Source organism: Lissotriton helveticus, chromosome 6 (assembly GCF_964261635.1).
Source record: "Lissotriton helveticus chromosome 6, aLisHel1.1, whole genome shotgun sequence".
In the NCBI taxonomy this organism is placed as follows: domain Eukaryota; kingdom Metazoa; phylum Chordata; class Amphibia; order Caudata; family Salamandridae; genus Lissotriton; species Lissotriton helveticus.
The window spans coordinates 588,642,339-588,658,961 of record NC_136067.1 but is presented as its reverse complement, the minus strand read 5'-3'; positions in this window follow the sequence as shown (position 1 = coordinate 588,658,961).

Here is a 16,623-nt window from a genome sequence, read left to right as displayed (position 1 = left end):
ATTCCCAGTGCTATTCAACCTGTACTTAGAACCCCTAGGCCTGATGCTGAAAAACTCAGGCATTGCATTACACCAATGAGCAGATAACAAGCAATTCTACCTAAAATTATCATAGTTAAAAGACATAAGCACTTTACATAGGGATCTTTAGAAATTATATGACTGCAAGGCATCCAATATCTGGAATGACATTCCAACAGAATTCATATTCATCTATTTGGAATTACAATGAAAAATTGACTTAAACTAACCCATTTTTTAAATGTTTTATTTTTTGTACTCATCTTTTTAGGTCGAGCATTCGAGACCTCTTGTATATAATTTTGTATATACTTAGTATTTACTTATATGTGTATGTACTTTGTGGGATCTGGAGGTCAGCCCTTGGACTTGTCTGCTTCCGCTTAGGGACTTTTTTTTTGTTAACTGCCTCTATTTAACTGTCTTGGTAGAAAACGACCAGCAGAGGTCAGTAAAATACCAGAATTGCTTTCTGCTGAGAGACTTTCTTTTTTGTCTGGCAACTACCTCTGTTTAACTTTCTTGATAGAAAACAACCAGCAGAGGTCAGTAAAAAAAACAGAATCACTTTAGAATTCTCTAGATTCCAGTCCATAGAAATTGTCTTCCATGAGCGCTGGTAGACAATAATATTTTTTTCAAATCTTGTATTTTCAGTGATATGACTACCGAAGGCCCTGAATTTATATTAAAAACAGAGCTTTGGACTATACCATTTCCAGATGAAAGGCAGTATTTCTCTCCATGTGTTTCCATAGCTGGCGTGTCACGCAGTTCGGTGCTTACTCTCCCTCCATGATAAAGAACAGTAGATGTTTCAGTACCCAGGCTAATGTGCTGCATAGCTAAATACATATAAGGTCCCAAAGGCCAGACCAATTGCATCGTAAATGCTTGTTTCATGTTTTCTATGGAACACTGTCCAACACCGCTCAGTACAACGGTGCTATAGAAAAGTAAAAATACATTTATGTGTAAACTACATTCTGAGGAAAAAACGTGCATGTATAACAATGGTGATACTAAGAGCCGTTTCTGTAATTGAAGTTAGAACTTGACATGCTGTTGACATTAAACATTCTTTCTAATACCAAAGTCCTTTTCCAACAATAGAAATGTACCGTCTAACACTTGGAAGGTGGATCTTTACGGCGTCAGATAGAGACAGGTATGCCAAATACTGATTTGAAATTAATTGTCCTCTTCTTAAAAAGAGGTGGCTGAAGAGTAGGAACAGACATGTGGAGAGGTCAAGGCACGTCCAAACACTCCCCACCTCCCCAATAACACTCCCCTTAAGAAATGAAATGGAGCGAGAACGAGAGCATCTTTAACTAGTGCAATGAAAATGTTCTTAGTTCAGAAAAAATCGTGGGGCATATTACCAACAACTAGCGATAATTATCGCTATGTTGGTTTAGCGGCGATATTTTTATCGCCGAGCTGCGGAGATTTTTATCGCTTAGGAGCCTTGATATTCTCAAGGTTTATCTCCTAAGCAATAAAAATCGGCCGAAATGCATGAATATCGCTGAAAAGTCAGCGATATTCATGCAATACCGAGCAAATGCTCTGAGCCATGTTATCCACCTACCATTGGATAACATGGCTAAGAACTGCTCAGGGGCAGGTGTTAGCTTTTGGAGATGATCGCGCTTAGCGCGAATATCTCCAAAAGTTGGTAATAGGAGAAAGCGATGTTAGCGACTATTTTCAGTCGCTAACATCTTGGCACGCCCACTTTGCATGTCATTAGTGATAAATATCACTGACATGCAAAGCGGGGCCCAAGATGGTCGCTATCTCCTACTAGCTGTCGCTAACTGGTGTTAGCGACAGCTAGGTAATAGGGAGATAATTTTATCTCCGCTTTCTTGGCTTTTAAAGCCAAAAAAGCGGAGATAAACCCCCTTGATAATATGCCCCCGTGTTTTAAAAAAAATCTTTTGAATGGCGTCTCTGTTGAGGAAGCATGTCTGTCATCCCCTTTGTTATCGCCTGCCCTTCTAGATACACTGGCCCTATGTGCCTGTGAGCATGAGTGAAAGGAAGTTGAGAGAGGTCAGGGCATGCGCACTTCGAAAGGCTCTGGGATCCAACTGGGACAAGGAAAACATCAGTTGAACTGTCTCGTGTAAGGAGTACCAGCACCCTCCGTGGGCATAGAGACGTCTCATTGCTCAAAATGTGCAGCAGACTAATACCAGCATCAAGCAATTTAAAGCACTTGTGACAGTATTACTGCAGAGTTTAATCAACTTGGTGAGGCATGGTCTCCTAGGCAGAACCGTGCTTGAATGTTCTTGATTATTTTCTTGGTTGGTTACTGTGAAAGGGAGAAGATAAAAAATTTTAGAATAAGAATTTTTATTTGTATTTAGCGTGGTAAAGTGTAAACATCGATATGGACTTTGATGAACATCTAAGTGTTAAGGGCCGGATTTAGAGATTGGTGGACAGGCTACTTTACCAAACTCTTGGTTCACTCCCCCCACTTGATTATGAGTTGGTGGACCGTCCGTTTTCCGAAAGTGATGCTTCTGCTGGTTTTTGCCATCGGAAAACCAACAGTGATGGCCCGACCGAAGTCACAGAGATTGGCTATCAGAGGAAGGGCACCAGAACGCTACCCTATTTAGAGCGTTCTGATTAAATTATTTCCTGTCAATAACCAGTAGAAAAAAATAACAATAGCCCCACAATCAGGAACAATGCTAGCAGTAAGTAAATGCGACAGGAAAACCTTTATTTTTTGGTTTTTCAGAAAATAACGTCCTTCTTTATGAAAAACAAAAACGTTTGATACAAGGTCGCCTAAAAGATGTTTCCTGCACATCAATATTTTAGTGCCTCCACAGGGGACACCATGGTGGCAGCTCCAGTGAAGGCACAAAGATTCCCGCATGGCCTTCAGCGATTTCTTAATTTGCCAGGGTGTCACAGGAAATGGCCTCCTCCTCCCTGGTGGATGGCAGACCTCCCACCGGTTCGAAAGTAGGCCCGAAGGGTCTCATTTATGAAAGTGACGCATCGCTGCGTGAAAACAGCGATGCGTCACTTTTCATTGCGCTCTCCTTGCAACATGATAGATACGTCATATTTACTGTATGATGCATCAAGTCGCAAGGAATGACAGTTACGTTACCTTTACTGACGTATCTGTCGGTGCAGAAATCACGCACTGCTGGAGTTGTGTTGGAAGCATGATGCAACTCTAGCAATGCAGAGGGGTGGGCGATGGATATAGTACTGAGTTACCCTTACGCCTGCCATAAGGCAGGTGTAAGGTTTTGACGCATTTGCATCCTAGAAGTGGCGCAGTGAAATCTCATAGATTTCACTGCGTCACTTCGATGAGGCTTACTTGTGTGGGAACCCCCCTGCATACCTTATACCTGACACAGGTATAATGTAGCGCATCGTTTTACAAAGTGATGCATCTGATTAGATGCGTCACTTTGTAAATAGGGCGCAACAGGGGGCATGTTTTACACCACCAATGCGTCACAAAAAGTGACGCAGCTGCATCGCAAAACTGTCGCAAGGCCTCATAAATAAGTCCCTGAGGAGCAGGTCTACAAGGAAGTACCGCAGCGTGGCACTGCAAGCCCTTTGGTTGCGCCACGCTGCGGCACTTCTGAAGCACAGGGATGCAACATATTTACAAGAATATGTTGCATCTGTGTGCTTCCCCCTGCGCTGGCGCACAAACTGCAGCCATGCGCTGGTGCTGGCACCCTTGCACCAGGGTACAAGGATGCCTGCGTCATGGGGAGACTGTTTTTGCGCAGGAAGGGGCACTACAGGCATTTTCCTCTTTCAATGTGTGCTGTAGAATGCAGCACGCATTGAAAGAGGGAAAAAAAACAAGGAGAAATGAACATATTTCTCCTGGTTGCACCTTGCTACGCCACCAGATGCATCTCCAGATTTACGATTTCTCTTGTTCCATTGGTGTTGCGTGGGAACACCCGCAGCAACACCCATGGAATGCCCCTTCAACGCAAAGTGTTCCGTGTGAAGAGGCATATTTACAAGGAGAGGAAAAGTCACGCTGGGTGGCTTTTCCTGTCCTTGTTAATATGGAGGAGCCCCCTGCGCCACCAGTACGTCACGAAAAGTGACGTACTGGTGGCCCAGGGGGCTTGTAAATCTGCCCATGATTGTTTTATTTCAGATGATCCAGTTTTTCTGAACTACTTCATCAACAAATTGGGTGAATTTTACACTGTAGAGTGTGGAAAGATGCAAGTCAATTAACTCGTCTACATTTATTTTAAAATCTGAAATAGTTTTTTTTCCGAATTCCTGACGTTTGTAATCAATTGATATCAACAGCGTTTTAGATCTAAATACACACTGAACACATAACGTTTTGCTGTCTGGCAGACTTCATGTCATGAATCCTTATTTTTCAAGTCCTGAATAAGGCCATAGCCTTTCCGGATATTTAAACTGTGACATTATTTTCCCATTCGTGACTCGCTTTAAACAGTGGTTTTTCCTCATAATGCTTTCGGTATTAATGGAGGTTGCTGCTCCTCTGGGACATGCACATGAAAACTAAGAATCATCAAGTACAAATACTTTCAATAGAAAAACAAAGTCTTTGAAACAGGTACATGCCTCAGAAACTGCCAAGCAGGATAAGCAAAAGGAAAGCAATTATACCGCTCATCACAATGACAGTAAACCCCAGTGGATTAAAAAGAAATTCTCTCATCCAAGTTATCACCATGTCATGGTACTGACAAAACATTTTTTCATGTGAGGATTCAGCGGTGCATTAATGATTATTATGGCCTCCCCGCAGCCTGACCTGCACTCTCCCAGGTCGTCTGTGGTGCATGGGCACTGCTCTGAAGGGAGCAACAGGGATTAGTGGGATATTGAACAAGCATTTACAATGCAACGGTTTCGCCTTTGGAAAAGTTTGAGCTATTGGCATTGTAAATGACAACATTTGTATTTATGTGTTGGTTTTGAAAACAGATAAATAAATGGCATTGTCCTTTACATTGCCAATAGCTCTAACTTTTCCAAAGGCGAAACCGTTGCATTGTAAATGCTTGTTCTTCCTTCCTTGGTTCTCCCCTCTCTCCCGTCATTCGGGGCGGGAGAGGACACGGACGGCGGGAGGGGGCGGGAGAGGACACGGACGGCGGGAAACGTGCACAGGACAGCGAGGGGGGGGCGGAAAGGCACACGGAGGGGGCGGGAATGGACAGACTTTCAGTGAAAGGGGAGGGAACGGGAAAAAACGTAACACTTACGCTGCTTGTTCAGTGTATTTAATAGGTGTTCAAATCTTTCCTACAAGGAACCACACCCTAAAATCGGAGCCACACCTACACCTGACTCATACTAATTATTGTAGCAGTGGCGATGTGTGTATGTAGGCAAGACTCGCAATGTGATTTGAACACAGGACGGCCATCTTAAACAGGATTCACTTTAGAGTGACATACGTTTGTGTCTTTTAATTATTATAGTAAAAAGTAACTGTTTCATCGAACTATGTAAGTCCATCTAACTAGAAAGGGAATACTTGAAATGTATTAATAGGGCGACTGTGTTGTGGTAGATTGAAAACACAACAAAACTGAAAGGAAATGTCCAACATTGCATCTTATCTCTTTTATTTTACGATTCGAACTCATTCTGTGCCCAGTAAAGTAGAAAATGATAAGTTCCAACATGGCCACCAGCTTCCCGTACTGTTGAGACCGGCTCGTCGTCCTCCTCCTCTCTATGTTTCTATTCCAGCGCCTCTTCCTCATTTCCGTGGCTGCTCACTGGCCAGGTCTCCTGACGTTGCTTCCGCCAGTTCCTTCTGCAGGCAGCAGCGCTGGCTCCGAGGGAAAGGCGGCCGCTGGAAACTAGGCACCGAGTTGACTATATATGGTAACAGCCTACGGAGAGTCGCGAGCCCGCCGCCTTCTTCCGGGTTTGAGGAGAAGCTTGGTAGCAGGCGCACCATCCACTGCCTGTCAGGAGCTACGGCTGACAGATCCTCCGCCGAACCCTAGCAGAGAGCAGTCACCGGGAAGATGCCATATGACATTAGTAAGTACCTCTGTCCATTGAATGGATTCAGTGTTAGCTCCTGTGATGGCAGTGGAGACTAACAGTGTGATGGCAGTGGAGACTAACAGTGGCTGCTTCGCTATAGAGCCGGTCATAAGCTGCATGGGCGTTTTGCAGCGATAGTCTGCGGCAGGCTGGGGCTACACCCACGTTCAAGGGTGTTTTTACTGGCATGTGAAACACGGAAATAGAAACTGACAATCTAGAAGCCCAGCTTTATCTTTACAGTAGTCTTAATCATAGAATCACGACGTATTTTCCAACTTGTTTTAATATAACCGAGAGCAGATCTACAATACAAATCGAAATGAATGTTACATAAATGTGTGTTAACTTTTTATAGTGCTCTCTCAAACTGTGGTATATAGCTTGGCGGACGCTACAGGCGTTGCTCTAGGATCATTCTAATAAATAAAAAAACTGGAACAAACCTGCCTAACTATTATGTGTCTTGTATGCATAATTTGTTAGCGCTATAGGCCAGTATGCGGGAGGGGGCGGGAGAGGACACGAACGGCGGGAGGGGGGCGGGAGAGGACACGGACGGCGGGAGGGGGCGGGAGAGGACACGGACGGCGGGAGGGGGCGGGAGAGGACACGGACGGCGGGAGGGGGCGAGAGAGGACACGGACGGTGGGAAACGTGCACAGGACAGCGAGGGGGGGGCGGAAAGGCACACGGAGGGGGCGGGAATGGACAGACTTTCAGTGAAAGGGGAGGGAACGGGAAAAAACGTAACTCCGCCCTGGGAAAAAATCTCGGGAACGCCCCCGAATCTGGTCCGGCCTTGACGGACAGATCCGGCACTCAATGGCTAGCCTCCATTTATGGAGCTAGCCAATGAGAGCCGGGGGACGTCCCCGAAGTCCTTATGGTCAACATAGGATTTCACCTGCGCCGAAAAGCTGCGCAGAGGGCAGCCTTCGGCAGGCGAAACCCAAAAATAGATAAGCAGGAAAGAGCACGGAATACCCCACCATCTCCTCCTCTTTTCATAGACGTCACTCAGAGTTCTCTGGTGCTCCCTGCTAGGCTGATCACTTTGTGGTGACTTTTCTGCAACTTCCAGAGGGCTAGCATAAGCTTACACACCAAAGCCCTCCAGCACCATGTGCAAGTCAAGAAGTTTGCCGCGGAGGCCAAGAGAATACAGAGCACCGTGAAAGCCTTGCTTGGTGCAAGGCAGTTGATAAGAGGCTGTGCTGACTGTGCCCACCGGGTAATACTGCCACCCTCCAATCCTGAAAGCAGTGGAACGATGTTTAGAGTAGGGGTGCTCGCCAGTGGTGTGACCTAATTAATGTCATAAAGGTTTCGAGCAATTTCCTTTTAACTAAATGAACAAGTATTGAAGCAGTCCAATACTCTCTGAGGTTAAGTGATTGCTACCTGGTCACCTCCCTCATTCCTAAGAATTTTAGAAAATTGGAAAACAAATGTTAAAGGCATTTTTTGAAACAATTGGATAAACCATGGTGTGGAAAGCTCATTCAGAGGAGAATTTTCGCCCTCTACATAGCCTTAATGCTGAGGTGTATTTAAGTAAACATTGTGGCTTAGATTGCATTGTAGATATATATATATATATATATATATATATATATATATATATATATATATATATATATATATATATATATATATATATATATATATATATATATATATATACACTGAAAAAACATAGGTTTCACACCAGTTATAGTTAGGTGGAAATTTTACTCGCATAAAACCATTGAAATTCCCACGTTGTAGTTAGTTTGACTCACTATAACTTGCGCGTGCAATGCACTGCTGATGACGTCACATATTACATCACTCATGACATGGTCAGTGACATCACTCATGACATCACTGATGACATCTCCAATGACATCACTGATGACAACATCCTTGTGACAAAGTGGCAGACCTCCTATCAGCATAAAATAACCTTTGACACACACATTCAAAAATAGAAACTAACATTTTCTTAAAAAAGGAGAAACCAATACCAATTACAACAACTTATTAGGTAATTCCAACATCTACATACACATCCACTCATTCACCAACAGTTCTATATAGTCACTCATGCATGTACTTACTCATCATATGTACTCATACACCTATACATCCTGTTACACACTAATACTCATCCATATAGTTACTCACACACAAATTCACACATGCAAATAAACTATCAAAAAAACATTTACTTGATTATACTGCTATATACACACCACTACACATACTTCTACAGAAACGGAAACATATTTACTCTCTTAACCAATCAATTATAAAAACACATACTCACTAACCCACCCATACACACAATCATCCACCCATACAGTCTTAAACACATGCTGTCTTCAAAATACATACAAATAGTGAGTCACTCATTCATGCATCTGTGCTCTAAGTAATATCCCCCACCGAACCATACAGACACTGATACTGATACTCAAAAAAACAACTAATAACCCATATACACACTCATGTAGCTACTCACCAACCCATGCAGCCACTTATACACAAAGTGAGACACAGATACAGATATTTAAATATTTAAACATTACTCGCTAATATATGTATTCACTAAGATACATTTAATAAGTCAGTTAACCAATCAATTTTACACAAAAAAACATCCATTTAGACATTTATTTACCCATTTATTCTTCCATCAACCTTTAGATATACATATATAAAAAATATTTATTTTTCAGAAAGATACACATTCACTGGATGATGTCATCAGTGATGTCATTTGAGATGTCATCAGTGATGTCATGAGTGATGTCACTGACCATGTCATGAGTGATGTACTATGTGACGTCATCAGCAGTGCACTGCACGCGCAAGTTATAGTGAGTCCAACTAACTATAACGTGGGAATTTCAATGGTTTTATGCGAGTAAAATTTCCACCTAACTATCAGCCTGATTCATGTACAGGCCGTTTTGCGTGGCCCTAATAGCGAATCATAGCGACTCGCTATTGAGGACACGCAAAACGGCATTCATGTAGGAATTGCTAATTAAATAGCGATTCCTACATGTTCTTTATTTGCGAGTAGCAATTTGCTACTCGCAAAAACTCCCCATTCATTCCTATGGGCCAAGAGGCCCATAGGAATGAATGGGGAGTATCCCTTATTTGCGAGTAGCAATTTGCTACTCGCAAATAAGATAGCGATTTTAAGGGTGCCAGGGGTGTCCAAAGGACACCCTGTAGCACACCTAAAAAGCACTTTTGAACAGGTGTTGCGCACACACATGTCCAAAGGACATGTGTGTGTGCAACATGCAACTTAGAAAAATGCTTTTAAAAGCATTTCTCTGAGTTTTTGCTATTTACCGAGAGGTCTGACCTCTCGGTAAATAGCGGCCCCAAAAGTGCTAAATCGCAATTTCTTGATGTGTCATGAATAGCATTTGAGGAATCTCTAATAGAGATTCCTTAAATGCTATTCCTCGCATATTTGCTAATTCTTAAATAGCGATTTTTGCATTTGGGATCATGCAGCCTGATTCATGTAGCTAAAAGCGCTCGCAAAAGGGCCAGATTCTGAGAATCTGGCCCTTTGCGAGTGCGATTTTTGCATTTGGTATTCACAATCCCAAATGCAAAAATCGCTAATTAAGAATTAGCAAACATGCGAGGATTAGCATTTAAGGAATCTCTATTAGAGATTCCTTAAATGCTATTCATGACACATTTAAAAATTGCGAATTAGCAATTTTGGGCCGCTATTTACCGAGAGGTCAGACCTCTCGGTAAATAGCAAAAACTTAGAAAAATGCTTTTAAAAGCATTTTTCTAAGTTGCATGTTGCACACACACATGTCCTTTGGACATGTGTGTGCGCAACACCTGTTCAAATGTGCATTTTAGGGGTGCTACAGGGTGTCCTTTGGACACCCCTGGCACCCTTAAAATCGCTATCTGATTTGCGAGTAGCAAATTGCTACTCGCAAATAAGGGATACTTCCCATTCATTCCTATGGGCCTTTTGGCCCATAGGAATGAATGGGGAGTTATTCCTTTTTTTGCGAGTAGCAAATTGCTACTCGCAAATAGAGAACATGTAGGAATCGCTATTGATTTAGCAATTCCTACATGAATGCCGTTTTGCGTGTCCTCAATAGCGAGTCGCTATGATTCGCTATTAGGGCCACGCAAAATGGCCCGTACATGAATCAGGCTGATGAATACCAAATGCAAAAATCGCACTCGCAAAGGGCCAGATTCTCAGAATCTGGCCCTTTTGCGAGCGCTATTGGCTACATGAATCAGGCTGTATAACTGGTGTGAAACCTATGGTTTTTTCAGTGAATTTAATAGGTTTTTTAAATGCTAATTCCTAACTATAACTGGTGTGAAACCTATGGTTTTTTCAGTGAATATATATATTACCTACTGGCGGTCGCCAGTAGGTATATATAGTTAGGATTTTTTCTCTATGGGATTTTTGAAAATTCTATGTCTAATAACTTTGGCGTTTGTGGACGGAATTGGCTGAAATTTTCAGGAAAATGGAACATTTTGTTTCTGAGCAGCCCCTGAAAATTTGGGGGGGTTCGTCAAGGGGGGGCCGAGAAAAAAGGGGGGTCCCAAAACGCGTTTTCCCCATGTTAATTTCCATAGGGCGGTTGGCCTCACTTTTAGCCCGAACGGCTGAATGGATTTGCACGAAACTTGGCAAAATTGTAGAGACTGTTAGTCCGATGTGCCTTTGCTAGGTCTGAATATATGTGCTCCAGTGGATTTTGAGAAATTAACGTTCAAAAAAATATATATATCTGTAAGCGCGCTCCGGGCAGCGCCCCGGTTCGCGTACCTGACGCGTAACGGAACTTCGTGAAGCGAAGCTGATTGGCTCTCCGGTGTCTGTCAACATTCTAAACAGTCCGGAGCGGCCGCCATCTTGTCTCTCGGTAGGATCGAGAGACAAGAGGAGGCCAAAACAAAGGGGGAAATGAACATAAGGGGGCATAGTAGATCCTCCCTGACCCCCTAGGTTTGATGTGGAGGCTTTAAAAGGGCCCCGCGGGGCAAAAAAAAATAAAAAATAGTTTTTTTTGCGTGGGGAGCGCCCGGTACGCGCACCGGGAAGCGGTCTGGGGAGCGTACTATAAGGAAAAAAGAATGATAGACTATGATATTTTGAAATATTGTATGTTTATTGATTGTTCTTTTTGTTGTTGTTTTTTTTTTTTTATTTAAGTAGCAGTATTTATGATTATTAAATATAAATTTATTTTTGGGATTGTGCACAGTATACTATAAGTCTGACTTTACATTATAATCAATTTGGTACTAGTTTATGAATTACATATAAAAATGATTAAAGACTCAAACAATTTTTTAATATTAAATATAATTTTATTTTTCTGATTCTTTTTCAAAATTTAATAGAACGTCTAACATTTGACTGTCCGATATGTCTTCTTTTTGACTGAACATAACTTCCCACATTTGACCGTCCTCATATTGAAGTAAGAAATCCACAGATTCTACACATTTTAGAAGTTCATGGTCTCGTGATTCATCCATGAATTCCAAGTCAATGGGTTCAATGATTTCCTCATTGTTCATGTCTAGGACAATTTCAAAGGAAACGTTCTGTTCTCCTTGCATTTTTGTGCTGAAATTTGAATCAAAAATAAATATATCAGTAGAGATAGGGCACTGTTGGGTTTAAGTTCAGACAGGTACTTTTGAGGCGTGAAGTAGTACTATTAAAAAGTGCCTGTGAAAAAGCCTAAGTAAATTCATAATTATACCACAGAAACCTAAATCAATCCATAATTATAATAAACAAGCCTTTCTCAATGTGTAACTCTTACAGAGGGATAGTATATAACAATCTGAAAATGTTTTCAAATTTATAAAATAATATCTTACCTTTTAAAAACAAGTTTAAGTTGTGAGTGAAAATGATCTTGCAATGTAGTTCAGGAAGTAGTAGTCAAAATGGCTGTGTTTCTCTCTCTTTTTTATATATATTCAGGTACATAACCAATCAAATGTCAGGTAAAAAAGTAGAAAATGAAAGTAACAGTTTAATTGGTTGTCAATTCCAACACTTCAGATGTGTTTTGTGAAGTAATTTACCTCAGGGTATTTAGAGAGGTCTACAGGCTAAATGGTTAAATGGAATTCCAACCAAATTTGTGAAAATGGTAGGGATTGGTATGTAGTATGAGCTAATCTATATTTGGTGAAAGTGTCTCCAGTGGTTTTTCTGTATATTACTTTCCCACCTTTTTTGAGCGAGCGCTTCCCGGTGCGCGCCCCGGTACGCGAACCGGCAGCGTTACGGGAGTCCTCCATTTTGTGTTTCGGTATAATTGAGATACAAGATGGAGGGCAAATAATGATCAGAATGGGTTGAAGGGGGCAAGGTACACGTATCCTGACCCCCTAGGTTTTCTGAGGGTGGTTGAGGAGGCCCATATGTGCGAAAAAAACCCTTTTTTTAAAAAAAAATTCGCGTGGTTAGCGTCCGGTGCGCGTACCGGGTAGCGCTCCGGGGAGCGTACTTTGGTGAAAATTAGTGAAAAAAGTTAGAGTAAAATAATAATTGTGAGTGATCAGATGTAGGGTAGCTCTGAAAAGAGCTTTTGGGTCCTGTGGCTGATTTAGGTACCTACAAGTAGGTACCAATGCACAGTCTTAAATTCAGGATGAAAATTCTGTTACCCTCATCTGAGACGTGAACTCCATCTGCTCTGTAGATATCTTGCATGTAGTAACGCAAGTTATTGTTGTACATGGAGCCCATTCCATGGTCTCTCATGTAAGCTGAAACAGACTTATTTACATGCTTCCTCGATTTCTCAATTTGTGGACAAAATTGGTTCGACCACCTCCATTTCTGTCTTTGGCATATATTTGAATATACCAAGGCAGTTTGAGGGAAAAGTGTCATCAATTGGTCAAAGGTGTCCTTTAAAAGCATTTCCAGACCTACCCCAGTCAAAGTGCCCAAGTCATTTCCTCCACAGTGCACAATTAACAGGTCAGGTTTTGGCAAATGCAAAAAGGTTTTCACCAATGGTATCAATTGGTGACATTTTAATCCTCTGTGGCCAATCCACTTGATTTCCACATTTTGTAAATTGAGGTTGTGTAAATTTCTGTTATCAGCAAACCTTTGAGCCCAGTGGATATAACTATGTCCAACAATCCAGACAGAAAACATGGTGAGAGAAGGTTCTGCTGCAGTCAGATGAAGTGTGGCAATGAAATGGCAGTTGAAAAAATAAGAGTTTATAATGAAAAAAACTGTGGAGTTTCTGTGCTAATGAATCAGTAGCAGTGATTGGTGGATTTTGATTGCTGGAAACAGAAAGTTAGGGTGCATGGATGAGTTCTTTGAAAGATGTAATTTGAATGGTCAAGAAAAAATCATTTTATGAAAGATTGCACTGGATACGCAGGTGTACTGATAGTTCAGAGTTCAATTGAAACATTGTTGTGTGAAGTTGCAAACATGAGAGGTCTTTCAGGAGGTGGTTGCTATGCAAAAAAAGGCAGAAAGGGCAGAGGGGGAAGGGTGTTGATTTGAAAAAAGTGAGGGAAGAGTTTTGATTGGGTGACATTAGAGATATGTGTGATGAATTACAGCATTTGTGTGCCATTGTTGGTTGCAATCTCTGGAGTGCATACCCTTTGCTCTTCTGAAGATAAATTGGTGTGTGTCTGAGACTGTTTTGAAACTCATAAAGTATTTGCTAAGGTGAGAAAAGATTCATTTAATTTATATAGAGAATAGTATGCTTTAGGGAGAAAATTATGAAGAAAGTTGTGTATTTAAAATGTTGCTTTGTGTCAAGTGTTTTACAAATAGATTTTGTGTCTTTGAGTTACATAGCCATGTTAAAAGTGACGCAAAAATGGTGCAAGGGCCTTCAAAATACGCTTTCATGTGTCTTAGGGCATTTTAACTCACTTCCCCATGAATGTGGTTGAATAATTGCTTTACATGATGTGTTTAAAAACGTTTTTTGAAATCAATTAGGTTTCTTGATATGTACTGCTAGAGTTTCATAGGTTGCTTGGGGCATATTTACAAGGCCTTTGAGTCCCTTTGATGTTATTTTTCCCATTTTAATTTAAGACATTTCCCCGTGGTGCAAGGTCCTTGTAAATACGTCCCCATCTGTGCTTGGCAAATTTAGATTTTGATTCTTTGAGTTACATAGCCATGTTCCATACAGTGCTCACCTTCTGCGTAGTCTTTGATATGCTAGACTCCATCTGCACAATGAGATATCTAAGCAAAGGAAACACAGGTGATGTGATTGTGAAATGAGCAAAAGAAAATCCACATTTTTCAATTACATCACCTGTGTTTCCTAACTTTACGAATCACATTGTGCAGATGAGGTTTAGGCCTGTCCACGGACACAGAAGAGGTCTGGCCTTTGTTCAAGAGTGAAGTGGACATGACTTACTTCATTGGTAGGCCTGCACATGTATTATCTCCTCTGTACTCTTCAACAAGCTTAAATTTCATCTGCAACCCTGAGTAGGCCTCACCTCAAACACACCTCTGAATAGGCCACACCTTATCGTCATCCTGAATCAATCATTTAAAATGTTAGGGACAGATTTATGATAGCCGTGTGCCTCTTTTGCGCCACTGTGCGTCACTTTTGTGACGCAGCGGCGGTGCAAAAGATTTGCTATGTTGCGACATATTTACAACTTGATGCATCTAGGCAGATGTGTCATGCTGTAAAGTCCTGTGCCACATGAAACCGATGCAGCAGTGATGCAAAAGATGCACCATGTTGCAAGACAGGCCTCACTTCATCTCCAACAAGATACCATCAGTTTAAACTGTAAACATTTAGGATTGTGTAGGGGGCATGGAGAAGCTGAATCTTCTGTAAATGTCAAAATTGTTGTATACAGTGCTCAACTTCTGTGTACTCTTTGATATGCTAGACTCCATCTGCACAATGAGATACCTAAGCCAAGGAAACACAGGTGATGTGATTGTGAAATGAGGAAAAGAAATTCCACATTTTTCAATTACATCACCTGTGTTTCCTAACTTTACGAATGACATTGTGCAGATGAGGTTTAGGCCTGTCCACAGACACAGAAGAGGTCTGGCCTTTGTTCAAGAGTGAAGTGGACATGACTCACTTCATTGGTAGGCCTGCACATGTATTATCTCCTCTGTACTCTTCAACAAGCCTAAATTTCATCTGCAACCCTGAGTAGGCCTCACCTCAAACAAACCTCTGCATAGGCCACACCTTATCGTCATCCTGAATCAATCATTTAAAATGTTAGGGACAGATTTATGATAGCCGTGTGCCTCTTTTGCGCCGCTGTGCGTCACTTTTGTGACGCAGCGGCGGTGCAAAAGATTTGCTATGTTGCGACATATTTACAACTTGATGCATCTAGGCAGATGTGTCATGCTGTAAAGTCCTGTGCCACATGAAACCTGCGTCAGGTTTCATATAGGCGTTTTGTTGCAGGCTGGGCATTCATTTGCATGAAAGCCCTGTAAAACTAACACAGTGAAATTTAGAAGATTTCACTGAGTCAGCTTTATGGCATTGCTGAATCAAATCCTTACGCCTGTTTGAAACAGGCATAAGGAGTGATGCACCATGCAATGTGTGGTTTGCCCCTGTGCATTGCAGTAGACATGTCGCGCTTACGACGTGATTCCTGCAATGTGCCGCTTTTGCGGCACAGATGCGTGACGCATCTGTGCTGTTTTTGCTCAATGGTGCTCCACATTGTAAATGCGGCACACCATGGGTGGCAGAGCAGCGGTGCACGTTAACTGGTGCATCCCTGGGGATGCGCCAGTTAACATAAATCTGCCCCTTTACATTTAAGTATGAGCAGGGGACACAGAGTCGGTGAGGCTTATCCAAGGTTAAGAAGAGATTAGTCCTGTTCACTGAAAACTTGGACATAGGCCTCACCTCCTCAGCATCGCTGGACATGGCTAAATAATAGCTGCAAAATGTTACTCTTGTTAAACAATTTTACTATTATAGTCTCGGAGATTTGTCTCTTACTCTGCAACATCTCATTGTTGTTCTCTTTCTTTAAAGATAACGACAACATCAAGCATGAGTGATAATGAGCAATCCGTTGATCTCGATATTATCATTGAAATTGTGATTGAAACATCAGTGGAAGTAGATCCCTTGGATGTTTTAAATCCTGAGGATGATGAAGAACATGATGAGGATGCCGATTTGTCAGAATTGTATGACATAGGGTGGGAAGCTGACCTGCTTGAGCCTATGGAACTATAAACATTTATTTTTAAAAGTTACTGGAAATGAAAAGTAAACATGTAAACCGTTTCATTTAAAATTAAACACAATTTCAAAAACAGGTTGTGTGTAGTGTCTTTAATAAAATAGTCAAATATGCTCATAAAATTAGTTCAGATTCACATATAAAACAGCACAGGTCAAATGTAGAAGCATTCCATTTCTTTGCTACTATTTGTGACGGTGCACAGACATAATATCGACTCCAAAA